At 44.7% G+C, this 17,379-nt stretch overlaps 1 protein-coding gene and 1 non-coding gene across 12 annotated transcripts in view; one reads left to right on the top strand and one right to left on the bottom strand.

The window, feature by feature from the left end:
* The window catches only part of ARHGEF33 (Rho guanine nucleotide exchange factor 33), a 99,258-nt gene that overhangs the window by 77,986 nt on the left and 3,893 nt on the right, over nt 1–17,379 (bottom strand). For 8 of the 11 annotated variants that reach the window (XM_060186890.1, XM_060186895.1, XM_060186894.1 and 5 more), the window contains exon 2: nt 12,462–12,531. The exons of the other annotated variants lie outside the window; for them this stretch is intronic. The gene's annotated coding sequence lies outside the window, so the exon portion shown is untranslated. The remainder of the gene's footprint in view (nt 1–12,461; nt 12,532–17,379) is intronic. 11 annotated transcript variants of the gene reach the window in all.
* On the top strand, nt 15,842–16,036 carry LOC132537766 (U2 spliceosomal RNA). Its single transcript, XR_009549218.1, has one exon. It is a non-coding gene; the product is annotated as a U2 spliceosomal RNA (small nuclear RNA).

Raw genomic sequence — 17,379 nt, 5'->3', positions numbered from 1 at the left:
CAGAGAGAAATGGAGAGAGGAGGGGAAGACAGAGAGGGGGAGAGAAAGATAGACATCTGCAGACCTGCTTCACCACTTCTGAAGTGGCTCGCCACCTGCAGGGGCTCGAACCGGGATCCCTACGCCAGTCCTTGCGCTTTGCACCACGAGTGCTTAACCTGCTTCGCTACTGCCAGACTCCCTCTTTAAATGATTCTATTAGCATCATACTCTGTTCCTGAAACATTTGTTTGAGGAAACATCTCATTGCCTTCTTTCCTCCAACAATGATTGGCTGTTAGCATAACTGTTCTGTGTCTCACTGTACTGAAAGAATGTTTTTTTAAAGGAATATACTTTTTTAAAAATATTTTCCTCAGGCTTTATTTCCTAATGAGAAGGCTTGAAGGGCCTGACCTATGTTGGAAGTTATGTTTGAGCTTTTACATTTATTTTAAAGATTCTTTAAAGATGCTTTTATTTTATTTTTTTAAATATTTATTTATTTTTCCCTTTTGTTGCCCTTATTGTTTTTGGTTATTGTTGTTATTGATGTTGTCGTTGTTAGATAGGACAGAGAAATGGAGAGAAGAAGGGAAGACAGAGAGGGGGAGAGAAAGATAGACACCTGCAGACCTGCTTCACCACCTGTGAAGCGACTCCCCTGCAGGTGGGGAGCCAGGAGCTCGAACCGGGATCCTTACGCCAGTCCTTGTGCTTTGCGCCACCTGCACTTAACCTGCTGTGCTACCCCCTAACTCCTGATGCTTTTATTTTTAAAATGTTTTTATTATCTTTATTTATTTACTGGATAGAGACAGCCAGAAATCAAGAAGGAAGGAGGTGATAGAGAGTGAGAGAGACAGAGAGACACCTGCAGCCCTGCTTCACCACTCTCAAAGCTTTCCCCCCTGCAGGGACTGGGGGCTCAAACCTGGGTCCTTGATAAAGATGCTTCTATTTACAAGAAGAGATCAAGACCATTGCTCTGGAAATGTTGGTACCATATTGGGAATTCGGAAACTTGCACATGCAAACTCCACCACTGAGCCAAGCACCGCACTGGAAGAACCTCAATGTACATAGTTAAATGGAAAAGGTCTGCCTTTTTCCCGAAAAGAACCTTCCCACATGATGAGACACCCTTAAAGGTCTTACTCTCTCTTTATCATACCCTCCAGGGCCCTTGGGTCATGGGACCTTTGCATAAATAACCTTCAGCTCCTCCCAGCATCCCCCTCCTTCCCCAACTGACAACAGTCACTCAGCCTCCAGAACCACCTCCCTCTGTTTGAGCCAACGGTTTGGGAAAACACTGTCAAGCTTTGAGGAAAAGTCTGTTCTCTGAAGACATGCCTGGTCAGTATGCACGTTGTGAAGCTCTCAGACTCTTTAAGAGTTGCTCTCAGGAGCAGAGAGAGAAAGTCACCAAGTTGGTGGGGCTCTGGGCCCCTTGCCTGCCCCTCGTAGTACTTTCTCTGCTCTTGTCTGATACTCAGATTGCAGTTTGGGGTATAGTTTTTGTGCTTTTTTTTAAATCAGTCTCCAAGGGGTCAGGTGGTGGCATAATGCATGTGTTATAAAGTACAAGGACCCAGGTTCAAGGCCCCCCACCCTTATCCCCACCTATAAGGGGAAAGCTTTGTGAGCAGTGAAGCGGTTCTGCAGGTGTCTCTCTTTCTCCTTCTCTATCGCCCCCTTTCCCTCTCAAGTTCTCTCTGTCTCTACTAGTAAATTAAAAAAATAAAATAAAATTGTTCTCCAGAGCCAGGGAGATAGCATAAAGGTTATGCAAAATGACTTTCATGTCCGGGGCTCTGAGGGCTCAAGTTCAATTTCATGGACCACCATAAGCTAGAGCTGAGCAGTGCCCTAGTGTGTGTGTGTGTGTGTGTGTGTGTGTGTGTGTATTTAAAGGCAGTGTTATTTCAAAGCATCCCAGGAGGTGGCACAGCGGCTACAACATCAGACTTCAAGCATGAAGCCCTGGGTCTGATTGGCAGCATAGCACACCCCAGAGTGCTGCTCTGGCTCTTTTTCTTTTTCTCACTCTTCTAAATAATTTTTTTCAAATGCAGCCCAGGTGCCAGAGTGATACACTGCTGTCCTCTCTCTCTCAAAATATATAACTTAAAAAAAATAATGATAAGAAAATTCATCTCTGCTATTGTAACAAAGCAGGAGAGACTCCATCTTCATGTCTAACTCAGTCTCCTGCACTGACCACGGCCATCACCTGGGGCCTGCCTGCTGTCTCTGTCTGTCACAGCAGCCTCTCCGCAGCCTTCAGCTCAGGGTTTCCCACATGATGTCTCCTTAGCTGTGTGCCCAAGGAAAGCCTTGTTTTCACTCAGTATGTAAGAGAGAAGGTGGGGGGGGTTAGGGCCAGCTGTGGATGGACAGCAGAGAGCAGACAAGAACTGTCCCTGGGGAAGGGCTCTGGTGCCCAGAAAACCTGATGTTTTTACAGGTGCTGGGAGTCCGGCAGTAGCACAGCAGGTTAATTGCACATGGTGCAAAGCACAAAGGATCAGCATAAGGATCCCGGTTCGAGCCTCCAGCTCCCCACCTGCAGTGGAGTCGCTTCACAAGCAGTGAAGCATGTTTACAAGTGTCTATCTTTCTCTCCCCATCTCTGTCTTCTCCTCTATGCGTTTCTCTCTGTCCTATCCAACAACAATGACATCAATAACAACAACAACAATAACTACAACAATAAAAAAACAAGGGCAACAAAAGGGAATAAATAAATAAATATAAATTTTTTAAAAAAAATAGCCAGGAGCAGTGGATTCGTAGTGCAGGCACCGAGCCCCAATAACCCTGGAGGCAAAATTAAAAAAAAACTCCAGATGCATATTTCGTTTTTAACAACTTGATGGGTCAGATTGAGTCCCTCACAACTGGCACAAAAATGGCAGCTTGACTATGAACCTCTTCGCCCTCCTCAAGCCCCTCTCCTTTTCTCCCTGTGGAAATGCAGCCCCAACTCTTGTGAGGGGAGCAGTTTCTCGGGATCTCCAGTCAGGGCTTTTGTTCTTTGTGCTTCAGCAAGGAGAATAAAAGGGCCTCCTTTGAGCCCAGTCTCTCCCAGTGTCTACCCGAGGAGGTAGGCAGTGACCTGGGGAGAACAGGTAATATGGATGAAATAATCACAACAGAAACAGGAATGCGGAGACATTAACCTAACAACACACAATCAGACTGTCAGGAAGTTAAATAATTCCAAGAATAAAGTTAGTAGTAGTAACAAAGCTAAAGAAGCGTAAAGAATATGAGAAAAGCTTATGACCCTCGGCTAGACCGACCTAGAACAGGTGACACCCCACCCCTACCCCCATCCCCCACACACACAGCCGAACACAGGAAGCTGCTGGGTTGGGGCTGATTACTTTCCAATTACTGCTGTGACAAAAAAGGAAACATAGCACTTTGGGGAGCTGAAATTAATTGAAAGCAGACGTGAGTTAATTTCCATCTGGGTGCCCTGCATTGAAGGGGTCTTTTGGTGTGTATTCCTAATTTAGCTGGATGTGAACTTATTGTGTTGGAGGGAGGGCGATGAAGAAATATGCCCCCCGCACCACACTAAAATCACTCCTCATTCAGGACGAATCCTGAGATTGTTCTGAAGGAGTGTCTAGATGGTCCTTTCTTCTCAGATTTACAATATCCTATAGCCACACACACAAAAACAAGGTAACAGCTTCTGGTCTTTGCTGAAATGCTGCCTTGTTAGAAAGACCTTGCCTGGTATTACCTCCCACCCCACCACCTCTGCTTTCTCTCTCTCCCCTGCTTTCACTACCAGATGACACATCTACTCACTTGTGCATGAGGCTGGGATAGTTTAGTGCCCTCTGCTCTCTGGGGGACAGCCAAGGGTCAGACACAGAGCAGACCCTCACCCCCCAGCAGAGAGAAGCTCAAGAGGTGAGTGCACTGTGTCATAAGGAGGATACTTCAACAAGTCAGAAAAAGCAAGCCAGAAACTCTACACTTTTTCAACCAAACTATAAACCTTCTTTTAACAAACTTCACTATCAAAACATGTGGATAGGAAAATTATCTAGTGCACAGCCCTTTGGCAAAAAAGAAAAAAAAATGTTTCTTTATATTTAGAAAATGTATATGGCATTCCATACATACAAAATTATATATAGTGAACAATGGGCCAGGCAGTGGCACACCTGGTTAAGCACACACATCACAGTGCACAAGGACCCAGGTTCAAGCCCCTGGTCCCCACCTGCAGGAGGGAAACCTCACAAGTGGTAAAGCAGGGCTGTAGGTATCTCTCTGTCTCTTTCTTCTCTCTCTCTTTCCCTCCCCTCTCAATTTCTGTCTCTAACCAATAATAAGTAAATAGTAGTCCGGGAGGTGGCACAGTGGATAAGGAATTGGACTCTCAAGCATGAGGTCCTGAGTTCAATCCCCGGTACTACATGTACCAGAGTGATGTCTTGTTCTTTCTCTCTCTCCTATAATTTCTCATAAATCAATAAATAAAACTTTAAAAAATAATAATAAGTAAATAAAAATATTTTTAAAAAACATGAACAAGTTCAGCATCTGACAAGTAAAATCTTAAACAAATAACACGTATTTATCCAATGAAGTGTCCTTGAGACTTTGGAATCTTGCTTCAATTATGCAATCACTACCCAAAAGCAGCAGGTGAGCTTACCATTGGGTATTTAGGTAGGAATGTTAGCGGAAGTATAGCCAGACAGAAAAAAACCAACGATGACATTATGTGCAAGGCGTGCTTTATGCTGTATGACTTTAAAACCTAAATTACCGAAACAAATATAACAGTGGTGCACTCTGTGCAGAACCACTTAGCACCTGACCCATTTCTTCCTCATTCTCTTCACTGCTCCCGGCAGGTGAAGGGTCCTTGGGAGCCCACCCTCAGCAGGAGACACTGCAGACAGGCACAGGACCAGAAGAGCAGACCAGGGGGGAGTGACATACTAGCTTGACCATGTGCCAGGGCTGGCTGCAACCAGAGGAGCAGTGCGCCACCCAGATTTTGAGTTTCATCTTCACAAACATAGTTTCAGACCCCTTTGCTCCTGTCCCCTTTGTAAAAGCAATGGCCAACCAAGGGGCTCTGTTTGACATTAGCACATTAGCAGCATATCTGTTAATATCCTATTATTTTGTGAATGACTCCCCCCATGTCTGAAATATCTGAAGCAAATGGTCCCATCCCTTTTTTAAGATCCTTTTTAATTTTATTTTTGCCACCAGGGATACCTCTGGAGCTTGGTGCCTGCACAGCAAATCCACTGCTCCCGGTAGCCTTTCTTTCTTTCTTTCTATTTTATTGAATAGGACAGAGAGAAATTGAGGAGAGAGAGAGAGAGAGAGAGAGAGAGAGAGAGAGAGAGAGACCTGCAGTGTTTGCTTCACTGCTAGCAAAACTTCCCCCCTGCAGGTGGGGAATGGGGGGCACGAATCCAGGCCCTTGTCCTTGGTAATGTGTGCGCTCAACCAGGTGTGTCACTGTCTACCCCATATATATTACCCTGTCACATTAATTGTCATCCCTTTGATCACTTATCTAATCAAGCTTTAATTATAGCCTCTTGTCCAACCTACAAACAAACACCCTGGTTAAAATCCTTCACCAGTGCCTTGGGTGCAAGGGTCCTAATGCGATAGACAAACCCCTTTTGAGGTGGGCTCCTCCAAAATCTGCTATCTCACCTTTAATCACTGTCAGAGACCTATATGCTCCCATCATCGTGGGCTTGACCTGAAGTGATATCCTTTAAAATCCTGCGGGCTCCTTTAAGATGCCCCCTGACTTTCCTGACTTTTCTGTGCTGCTATAGCACCTTGCCCACACTTCTGTGAAAACATTTGTGTCTGGTGACTTATTTAATCTTTTTTTTTTTTTACGGTGGCTCCATGGCTTCACACATGCAGCACTGAGTGGCTTCCCCAGGCTGAACTTTTCATTGTTTGAGAAAGGAGGGCAAGACACACACACAAAGAAGAAAGTCACCACAGCACCACTCCACCATCCATGGTGCTCCCATGAGATGCCAGGATTGGATGGAACCCAGGACTTCCTCTATGGCAAGGCACATGCTCTGCCAAATGAGCTACCGCCCAGCCCATGGTTTAAAATCTTCCTTCTGCAAGATCAAGCCTCCACACAGCTCTAGGTGCTCATAACCCCTGAACCACTGACAATTTTTTTGTGTACCTTCATTTCCTTCTGGAGGAGAGGCTCAGCGCTCACATCAGACTCTCAAAACGATCCATCGTTAGGGGCCAGGTGGTAGCATATCTGGTTGAGTTCACACATTACAGTGTACAAGGACCCGGGTTCAAGCCCCTGGTCCCTACCTGCAGGTGGAGGGGGGAGGAACTTCATGAATAGTGAAGCAAGTTTTCAGGTGTCTCGCTTTCTCTCTCCTTATGTCCCCTTCTCTCTCACTTTCTTTCTGCTTCTACCCAATAAATACATAAAGTAAAATATCAAAAGAGAATCCATCTTTATTCTCTCAAAAAAAATTTTTTTTAAAAAACCACTACACCCACTTGTAGATCTCTAGGAAACAGAAAATGGGTTCTACTCTTTGAGTCTCCACTGTTAATGCCTAGTTTAGCTGAAAGAGCATTTGGTGATTATTTAATGGTAGAGATTTATATAGGTATATAAATCAGGTATATAGTATGCTATACATTTATTTATCACATTTATAGTATACTGAGGGATATGTAGTAAATTGAACCTCCTCTGTTCACTTTCCTTTCCAATTTATTTATTTATTTATTTTATGAGCAAGAGAGAGAGACTAGAACACCGCTCTACCATATGTTGGGCTGGAGATAGAATCCAGGACCTCACACAGGCCAGGAAAGTCCTCTACCCACTGAATGATCTCCACAGATACTAGTCATGGTATACTTAAGTGTTATTCAGTTACAGTGACAAACCCATTGGATAAAGGAAAGAAATGCAAGAGTTTATGCCAAACTACTTACAGTGGTTAGTTACTATGCTTAGAAAGAGGGCAGGCCAATGAACCAAACACATCCATTCTAAAAGATTTGGGTTTTTTTTTTATTATCTTTATTTATTGGTTGGATAGAGACAATCAGAAATCGAGAGGGAAGAGAGGTATAGAGAAGGTGAGAGACAGAGACACACCTGCAGCACTGCTTCACCACTTGTGAAGCTTCCCCCCTGCACGTGGAGACTGGGGGCTCGAACCCAGGTCCTTGCACATTGTAACATGTGCGCTCAACCAGGTGCGTCACCACCTGGCCCCCCCAAAAAAAAGATTTCTGTATACCTAAGTTCATAACAGCACAATTTGTAATAGCCAAAACCTGGAAGCAACCAAGGTGTCCAACAACAGATGAGTGGCTGAGTAAGTTGTGGTATATATATACAACGGATTGCTACTCAGCGATTAAAAATGGTGAATTCGCCTTCTTCACCTCATCTTGGATGGAGCTTGAATGAATCATGTTAAGTGAGATCAGCCAGAAAGAGAAGGAACAATATGAGATGATCTCACTCATAGACAGAAGTTGAAAAATAAGAACAAATGGGAAAACACAAAGCAGAACTTGGACTGGAGTTGGTGTATTGCACCAAAGTAAAGGACTCTGAGGTGGAGGGAAGGGTTCAGGTCCTGGAACATGATGGAGTGTTGAATTGTGTAGAAAACTGAGAAATGTTACACATGTGCAAAATATTGTATTTTATTGTTGACAGTAAATTATTAGCCCTCCAATAAATAAATATTAAAAAGGGGGTCGGTCACCCTACTAGGGAAAGAGAGAGGCAGACTGGGAGTATGGACCGACCAGTCAACGCCCATGTTCAGCGGGGAAGCAATTACAGAAGCCAGACCTTCTACCTTCTGCAACCCTCAATGACCCTGGGTCCATGCTCCCAGAGGGATAGAGAATGGGAAAGCTACTGGGGAGGGGGTGGGATATGGAGATTGGGCGGTGGGAATTGTGTGGAGTTGTACCCCTCCTACCCTATGGTTTTGTTAATAAAAAAAATAATTAATTAATTAATTAATTTAAAAAAAAAGGGAGTCGGGTTAAGTGCACAGTGGGTTAAGTGCACATGGCGCAAAGCACAAGGAACCAGCATGAGGATCCTGGTTGGAGCCCTCAGCTCTCTCCACCTGCAGGAGAGTCTCTTCACAAGCAGTGAAACAGGTCTGCAAGTGTCTATCTTTCTCCCTCCCTCTCTATCTCTCCATCTCTCTTGATTTCTCTCTGCCCTATCCAACAACAACATCAATGGCAATAATAACAATAACAACAACAAGGGCAACAAAATGGGAAAAAATAGCTTCTAGGATCAGTGTATTCATAGTACAGGCATCAAACCCCAGCAATGACCCTGGAACCAAAACAAAAAAAAGGACAGGGCTGGGGTGGGGTGGGGTGTGGTGGGCTTTCTAATTTTATTTAGACTCTTCTGCTGTGATCAAGTTGTGTGTTCCATAATCCACACTTTTTGGATTTGAAGATTTAAAGTAATATTTTAAACTATGGTTCTTTTTTTCTTAAGTGCACAAAATATCCAGTTTCCAGCCCCAGCTCTGCTACTTATTTATCTAAGAATCTTATTTCACTTCTTTTTTTTAATATTTATTTATTCCCTTTTGTAGTCCTTGTTTTATTGTTGTAGTTATTGTTGTTACTGATGTCATCATTGTTGGATAGGACAGAGAGAAATGGAGAGAGGAGGGGAAGAGAAAGACACCTGCAGACCAGCTTCACCGCTTGTGAAGCGACTCCCCAGCAGGTGGGGAGCTGGGGGCTCGAACTGGGATCCTTATGCCGGTCCTTGCACTTTGCACCTCATGCACTTAACCCACTGCACTACCGCCCGACTCCCCTTATTTCATTTTTTTTTTTTTTTGCCTCCAGGATTATTGCTGGGGCTGAGTGCCTGCACCATGAATCCACTGCTACTAGAGGCCATTTTTTCCCCTTTGTTGCCCTTGTTGTGGTTATTATTGTTGTTGTTGATGTCGCTCATTGTTTGTTAGGACAGAGAGAAATGGAGAGAGGAGGGGAAGACAGAGAGGGGAACAGAAAGCTAGACATCTGCAGACCTGCTTCACTGCCGTGAAGCAACTCCCCTGCAGGTGGGGATCAGAGGGCTAGAACTGGGACCCCTAAGCCGGTCCTTGCACTTTGCTCCACGTGCACTTAACCTGCTGCGCTACCGCCCAACCCCCATTTCACTTCTTTTACCATCATAGGACACTAATACTTACATGTCACCTAGTTATTATGTCACCATGAGAGCCTTTACATGTCACCACAGAGCCTTGCATGAAAGAGGAACTCTGTAATATTAGCTGAAGGTAAACTTAATGTCATTCTCAAGGCACTTGCAGCTTCCAAGAGATGCAGCATAAAATTCAATTAAAACACAGCTCACTATCATCTAGTTCAAGGAAGGATCATGAATTGTCAATGAAATCAGCCTGAAACCACCACCTTCCTTGGACAACTGTGGGAGCCAGAAACCAAAATCTAGAGGAACAGGGACACAGAGATGTGACCTTCATCAGTCACCAAGGTCATTCAGGGAACAGGTCCAGGATGCCTGACCCCAGTCTCAGAAGAAGGGATGAGGGGGTAGATAAAAACAGGCTGGGAGTTGTGATCCGGGAGGTGGCGCAGTGGATAAAGCATCGGACTCTCAAGCATGAGGTCCTGAGTTCAGTCCCTGGCAGCACATGTACCAGAGTGATGTCTGGCTCTTTCTCTCTCCTCCTATGTTTCTCATTCATAAATAAATAAAATCTTAAAAAAAAAAAAAGAAAAGTATTGTTATATGGGGAACTGGGGAATGTTATGCATGTACAAACTATTGTACTTACTGTTGAATGTAAAACATTAATTCCCCGATAATAATTTAAAAAACGCAAAAGAGGGAGTCGGGCTGTAGCACAGCGGGTTAAGCGCAGGTGGCGCAAAGCACAAGGACCGGCATAAGGATCCCGGTTCGAACCCCGGCTCCCCACCTGCAGGGGAGTCGCTTCACAGGCGGTGAAGCAGGTCTGCAGGTGTCTATCTTTCTCTCCTCCTCTCTGTCTTCCCCTCCTCTCTCCATTTCTCTCTGTCCTATCCAACAATGACAACAACAATAATAATTACAACAATAAAACAACAAGGGCAACAAAAGGGAATAAGTAAATAAAATAAATATAAAAAATATTAAAAAAACGGAAAAGAAAAAGAAACAGGCTGGGAGTACAGATCAACCTGCCAAACACCCATGTCCAGCAGATAAGCAATTACAGAAGTCAGACCTCCCACCTCCTGCACCCCATAATGATCCTGGGCTCATACTCCCAGAGAGATAAAGAATAGGGAACCTTTCAATGAAAGGGATGGGATACGGAACTCTGGTGGTGGGAACTATATGGAATTTTACCCCCCTTTTTTAAATATTATTATTCCCTTTTGTTGCCCTTGTTTTATTGTTGTAATTATTATTGATGTCATCATTGTTAGATAGGACAGAGAGAAATGGAGACAGGAGGGGAAGACAGAGAGGGGGAGAGAAAGATAGACACCTGCAGACCTGTTTCACCACTTCTGAAGCGACTCCCCTGCAGGTGGAGAGCCGAGGCTCGAACCAGGATCCTTTCGCCAGTTCTTGCGCTTTGTGCCACATGGCTTAACCCGCTGTGCTACCACCTGTCTCCCGGAATTGTACCCCTCTTATCCCAAAGTCGTCAATCATTATCAATCAATTTTAAAAAATCAATAAAATTTAAAAATAAGAAAAGAAAAGAAAAGAAAATGCCTTTGCTTCATAGCTGCAGAGGTCACACTAAGCCATAGATAACACTGCCTAACTCCTCCTGTGCTATAGAATTCCTGAGTGCACACACACGGTATAAAGTCCCAGCACCAGGACCCAGTTTATGGACCAGCTCTCTCAGAGCAACTCGAGGGCTATTCCTGGGTTCTAGTCTCTCCTGGAATCAACTCCTCAGTTCAGTTAACTCTCCTTAAAAATATAAATGCTGGGGGGGTGGGTGGTAGGTGGTGGCACACGCAGTTAAGCACACAAAGTAGTATGCCCAAGGACTCATGCAAGGACCCGGGTCTGAGCCCCTGCTCCCCACCAGCAGCAGAAGACGCTTCACAAGCAGTGAAGCATATCTGCAGGTGTCTACCTTTCTCTCTCCCTCTCTATCACCTCCTCCTCTCTCAATTTCTCTGTCCTATCAAGTAAAATGGGGAAAAAAAGAAAAAAGGAAAAAATGGCTACCAGGAGTGATGGCACTGAGCCCCCCAGCAAATGGAGGCAAAAAAGGGGGGAGTCGGGCGGTAGCGCAGCAGGTTAAGCCCAAGTGGCGAAAAGCACAAGGACCAGCTTAAGGATCCTGGCTTGAGCCCCCGGCTCTCCACCTGCAGGGGAGTCGCTTCACAGGCAGTGAAGCAGGTCTGCAGGTGTCTATCTTTCTTTCCCCTTCTCGGTCTTCCCCTCCTCTCTCCATTTCTCTCTGTCCGAGCTAACAACGATGACATCAATAACAACAACAATAACTACAACAACAATGAAAAGCAACAAGGGCAATAAAAAGGGAAAAATAAATAAAATATTTTTTTAAAAAAGAAAAAAAGAATTTATTTATAAAAAAAAAAAACTAAACTAAATGCTGACCCATAAAAGTGGTATTAAGTGTATGTGAGATTCCAGAACATCAAACAAATAAATAAGCATAATATAAATAAGTTCTTTTTTATTTTTATTTATTTATTATTGAATAGAGACAGAAATTGAGAGGGGAGGGAGAGATAGAGAATGAAAGAGACAGAGAGACACCTGTAGCATTGCTTCAACACTTGTGAAGCTTCCCCCCTGCAGGTGGGGACCAGGGCCTTGATCCTAGGTCTTTTTGCACCATAATGTGTGTTCTTAACCAGGTGCACCACCACCTGGCCCCAGTGCAGTTTTTTTTTTAATTGTTGTAGTTGTTGAATAGGACAGAGAGAAATAGAGAGGGGAGGGGAAAACAGAGAGGGGGAGAAAAAGATAGACACCTGCAGATCTGCTTCACCACTTGTGAAGTGACTCCCCTGCAGGTGGGGAGCCGAGGGCTCCAACCTGGATCCTTGTGCTTGTGCCACGTTCGCTTAGCCCACTGCACTATCGCCCGACTCCCCAGTTTGTTTTTTAACCATGAGCGTGTTCATATGGCCAGTCACATAACAATAGCAACAGCCTGTTGTGATGTGACTGACTTGTAAGGTGGCACCAGCCCTCAATGCTATCTAGTAAAGGAGCCCCAGAATCTGATTGCTTTTAAACAAAGAAGGGAGGCATAGCTCTGCAAAGTCATGTGTAATGCTTGTATTTTGAGCACAAAGTTTAAACTTGGTGCAAATATAAGCACAGTGGTTTTAACTAAGCTCTCAGTTTGCATTCTAGAAATGGGTTCTTTGCCATACTAACTCACCCAATGCTCTGCCTCCACCAGTACCCATCACACCATCTTTCATGAAGCCTTCCTGGTTTCTCTAGAGTGTCTGCAAAAAAATAAAATGCCACTGAGGGACTGGCATAACTCACTTATTACTATGGATAGTGTGTCATGTATGTAACGCAGGTTTGAACCCAGCCCCCACTGCATGGAAAGAAACTTCAGTGCTGTGGTCTCTTCCTCTTTCTCTTCCACCCTCTCTGAAAATGTCACCCCAGAACAGTGAGGCCCCATTCTATTCTAAATAAATAAATAAATAGTCCAGACAGTAGTGCACCTGGTTAAGCACACGCATTACAGTGCACAAGGATCCAGGTTCAAGCCCCTGGTCCCCAGCTGCAGGGAAAAAGCTTCATGACTGGTGAAGCAAGGTTGCAGATGTCTGTCTCTTTCCCTCTCTATCTTCCCTTCCCCTCTCAATTTCTCTCTATCAATAATAATAATTATAATAATTTTAAGAGACTTAAAATAAATAAATAAAATGCCACTGATAGTCCAGGCAGTGGCACATCTGGTAGAGTACACATCACAGTGTGCAAGGGCCTGGGTTCAAACCCCTCAGTCCCCACCTGCAGAGTGGGGAGCTTCACAAGTGGTGAAGCAGTGATGCAGATGTCTCTCCTCTTTTTCTCTCATCCCCTTCTCTCTCAGCTTCTCCCTTTAAAAAGTCACTGATACGTACCTTATATACAACACCATCCTATTCTATATAATTTGACAACTAAACATTTTTGTTACATGGGCAACTCGTTATTGTTTAAAATGTCTAATACCTAAGAAATATAAAAATATAAAAAGCACTTAAATATCTTAGTTTTCAACACTGATCAAACACAACCTTAATCTGTCTTTGAGGTGATGCATTAAAATAAGTTCTTTTGGAAGTTGGGCGGTAGCACAGTGGGTTAAGCACAGGTGACACAAAGCGCAAAAACTGGCCTAAGGATCCATAAGGAACCTGGTTCAAGCCCCCGGTTCCCCACCTGCAGGGGAGTCACTTCACAGGTGGTGAAGCAGGTCTGCAGGTGTCTATCTCTCTCTCCCTTCCCTGTCTTCCCCTCCTCTCTCCATTTCTCTCTGTCCTATCCAGATGACAACAATAACAATAATAACTACAATAAACAAGGGCAACAAAAAGGGAATAAATAAATGTTTAAAATTATAAAATAAATTCTTTTGTATTTAAAAATCTAGCTGGAGTGACTTAGTAGATAAAGGTTGGACTCTCGTGCATGAGTTCGATCCCTGGCAGGACAGAGCCAGAGTGATGACCTGATTCTCTCCCTTCCTTTCTCTTGCTAATAATAAATTAATAAATCCTTAAAAAAGAAAGACCACCTACATGGCTTAGGGCTTTCCTAACCAGAAGTATTCAAATCATCTAACCCTAAAATACTGAAAACCACAAACGCTGAGGTTTCCCTAAGTTCCTCAATCAAATCACCTCCTTCATGTGACAGAAGCCTGCTTTGCTAGATCTTTCTGTAGAAGCTGATGGGAACTGTGGGGAGACGGGGGGTGGGGGGGGGGTTCAGTTACACTGAGCACAGATCCATTTGAAGAACATTCTAGAATTTTATACAGTTTTGTGGGCAGTGTGGCAGGTTCCAAGCTAGCAACATTTTATTCATTCTTCATAACCTGAAGCCTCTCGCACAGTCTGACTCCAGTTTCTCGGTCTGTGTCACTGGCAGAGCAGTACAAACAGATGTGAGGACTCAGGGGGCAAGGCTGGGGGTGGGGCTGGAAGGAGAGGCTATAAGGTGGAGCTTCAGGGACCAAAGACTGAGGAGGAACAGTGAGGGACCCCCCAAGAGCATGGAGGTAGCTTGGGGGGAGAGACTGGCCCTGGCACTCTCCTAGGAAGCCAGCTCTGCTGTGAAGGAAGCAGGTACTAATGCCAGGTTTTTAAGCAAGGATGGGGCCAGCTCTCTTGTGTCTGTAAGAAGATGTTTCTGGGGACTGGGCATTGGAGCACCAGATTGAGCACACACATTACCATGAGGAACAACCTGGGTTCAAGCCCCTGCTCCCCACCTGCAGTGGGGAAACTTCACAAGCAGTGAAGTAAGTCTTTCTTATTCCCTTTCTACCTCCCCCACCCTCAATTTCTCTCTGTCGTATCGAATAAAATTAAAAAGGGGGGAAATGGCTACTGGGAGCGGTGGATTCATAATGTTGGCACCAGCCCCAGTGATAACTCTGGTGGAAAAGAAAGAAGAGGAGGAGGAGGAGGAGGAGGGGGAGAAAAAGGGAAGGGGGGAGAAGGAAGGGGACGGGGAAGAGGAGGGGACCGGCTGCAGAGGCCCTTTGCCAACCAGGCCCTGGACTAAGCAGTGCTCAGAAGAGAAAGGAGGGCGGGGAGAGAAGCAGTGTGTCAAAGGTGTTTGTCCCAAGGAGGGAGAGCTGAAGTGTAATGCTCAGGTCAGATGCAGAAAACATGTCCACCTTATCGTCAACAGGTGGCTGCATCAAGAAACTACGGGACATATATTCGGTGGAATACCACTCTGCAATTAAAAAGATGATAGTGTCCTTTGAGAAAGAGTGGATGGGGTGGGAGGTGATTGTGTAATGAAGTAAGGAAAGCAGTGACAGACAACTACCAGAGAGTTTTGCTCATATGTGGGGGCTACAGAATTGAAACACATGGGGGGGGGGGAGTAGCCAAACTGCAAATACAAACCACTTCTAGGACTGTGAGAACTATGTGCTTATCAGTGAATGTGAGCGGTGGACTTTTTTTTTTCTTTGCCTCCAGGGTTACTGCTGGGACTCAGTGCCTGCACTATGAATCCACTGCTCCTGAAGGCCATTCCCCCCCCACCTTGTTGCCCATAGTCATCGTTGTTATTGCTGTTATTGCTGTCATTGTTGTTGGATAGGACAGAGAGAAATCGTGAGAGGAGAGGAAGACAGAGAGGGAGAGAGAGAGATAGACACCTGCAGACCTGCTTCACCACTGTGAGGCAACCCCCTGCAGGTGGGGGCCCAGGGGCTTGAACTGGGATACCTGCACCTGTCCTTTTGTTTTGCATCATGTGTGCTTAACCCACTACTGCCATCGCCCGACCAGCCCCCCCCCAAAAAAGGGCATTTTTAAGTTAGGGATGTAGCCCAGTGGTGGGACACATGCTTTATGTGTATGAGGCCCTGGGTCTGACCCACAACACCAAAATCAGTCAATATGTAGTGGCCCTGGAGGATGTGCACTGAATACAGCCGCTGACTTGCGAACAGCAGGTCCTGAGTTCAATCCCCCGCATCGCAAGTGCAAGGATGATACTCTGAGTCTTTCACATTAATGTGCAATATATATATTGCATGAAATAAACCTTTATTAAAAGTAATTAGCTATCGCTTTTCATCCTTTTGGCTAAGATCAAGTGTAGTATCTGTTCTTATCAGTTTAATATCTGATACATTCTATACCTGAGGACAATATATTAAATGGATTTTTTTTTAGAGCAGGGAGTCGGAATAGGAGCTTGCTCCATCCGCTCCATGCATCGACCTGGTATTGCAGTACTTCCAGGAATGGTGCACCTCCTCCTCATAAAAAAATAAATAAATAAAAGTAATTAGCTTTAAAACCATTCTACATTAATGTGATCTTGGAAACTAAAAGAAGGAATATGCTGAAATAATGGATTTACTGGTTTATAATATTAGCAGAGCCCTGCCTTTTGTTTGCTCTAGATTGGGGTAGACTAAGCACAGTCTGCTAGGAGAGGTGGGGCAGCGTTGAACAGCTTTTCAGCCAAGAATTGTGCCTCTCCCTTCTCTCTTAGTGCCCTAGCCTTCGCCCAAGTGTTCTAGGAACTAGCTTTCTGGCGGCAGGAGTTGTTCACTGAAAGGTTCCTCTGCTCTCCACAGCAATCCCCTATCCGCCCACCGTAATGACTCCAGAAGCACACCAGTGAGATTTAAGAAGAGAAGGAGGCTTTCCAGAGAGCTAAGAGTGACCTGGTGCCTGCCTCCTCCTTGTTCATAAATACCAGGAAGAGAAGCCGAGGGAATGGGGAGAGCTGGCACAGACATACAGACAAGCAGCCCCCCAACTAAACACCCACTTCCTCCTTCTCAGAAGACATATTTTAGCAATTTCCTCAAATGAACAAATTTCAGCTCCTGATCAGCTGCCACCTTCTCTGTTGCTGATGATCTTAGGAAGCCTTACAAGGGTGTTAACACCTATTAAAGTCTCTTGTCGACAAGAGCAGCAACAAATTCCCTGAGAAACCTGGCCTGCCCATCAGAAGAGTGTCCTGTGGCATCTTAGCAGTGTATGGCTTAGTTCATCTTATTTGGGGCACTAAATGCACCTTTGAAATAAAATAGATTTTTTTTTTTCTCTCCTGTGGTTCCCAAGGTGATTCTCGGCACTCTTAACAGAACAGATGATTAATCAAATCACTGGGGACAAGCACAACCAAGTGATTGTCGAAACGCAGACGGGGCCAGGAATCTCACTTCATAGGGTGACTGTTTTGCCAGGCCCAAAACTGGGGTTCTGGCCTAACCCTCCCCCCCCCCACCCAACTGAAGGAAGCTTTAGTGCTGTGGTATCTTTTCCTCTCTCTCTTTCTCTACTTAACTAAAAAAAAAAAGTCAGCGCATAGTACTGTAGTCCTGGCAACAAAACAAAACAAAACAAAAAAACTATGTATATTGGTGACACTAGGTTCCACTCTTGTGTAAATCGTGTGTGTGTGTGTGTACACTAGGAGGTGGAGAGGAAGATCATCCATGTTTTTTGACAATGTCCCTGAGAGAAGGTTAGCAGGTATTAATAATTTAGAGATTCTGACACTTTATTTTAAAAAAATAATCTGGGAGTCGGGCGGTAGCGCAGCAGGTTAAGTGCACGTGGCGCAAAGCGCAAGGACAGGCG

This window comes from Erinaceus europaeus, chromosome 3 (genome assembly GCF_950295315.1).
Source record: "Erinaceus europaeus chromosome 3, mEriEur2.1, whole genome shotgun sequence".
In the NCBI taxonomy this organism is placed as follows: domain Eukaryota; kingdom Metazoa; phylum Chordata; class Mammalia; order Eulipotyphla; family Erinaceidae; genus Erinaceus; species Erinaceus europaeus.
This window is presented reverse-complemented; position numbering and strand designations above follow the sequence as displayed.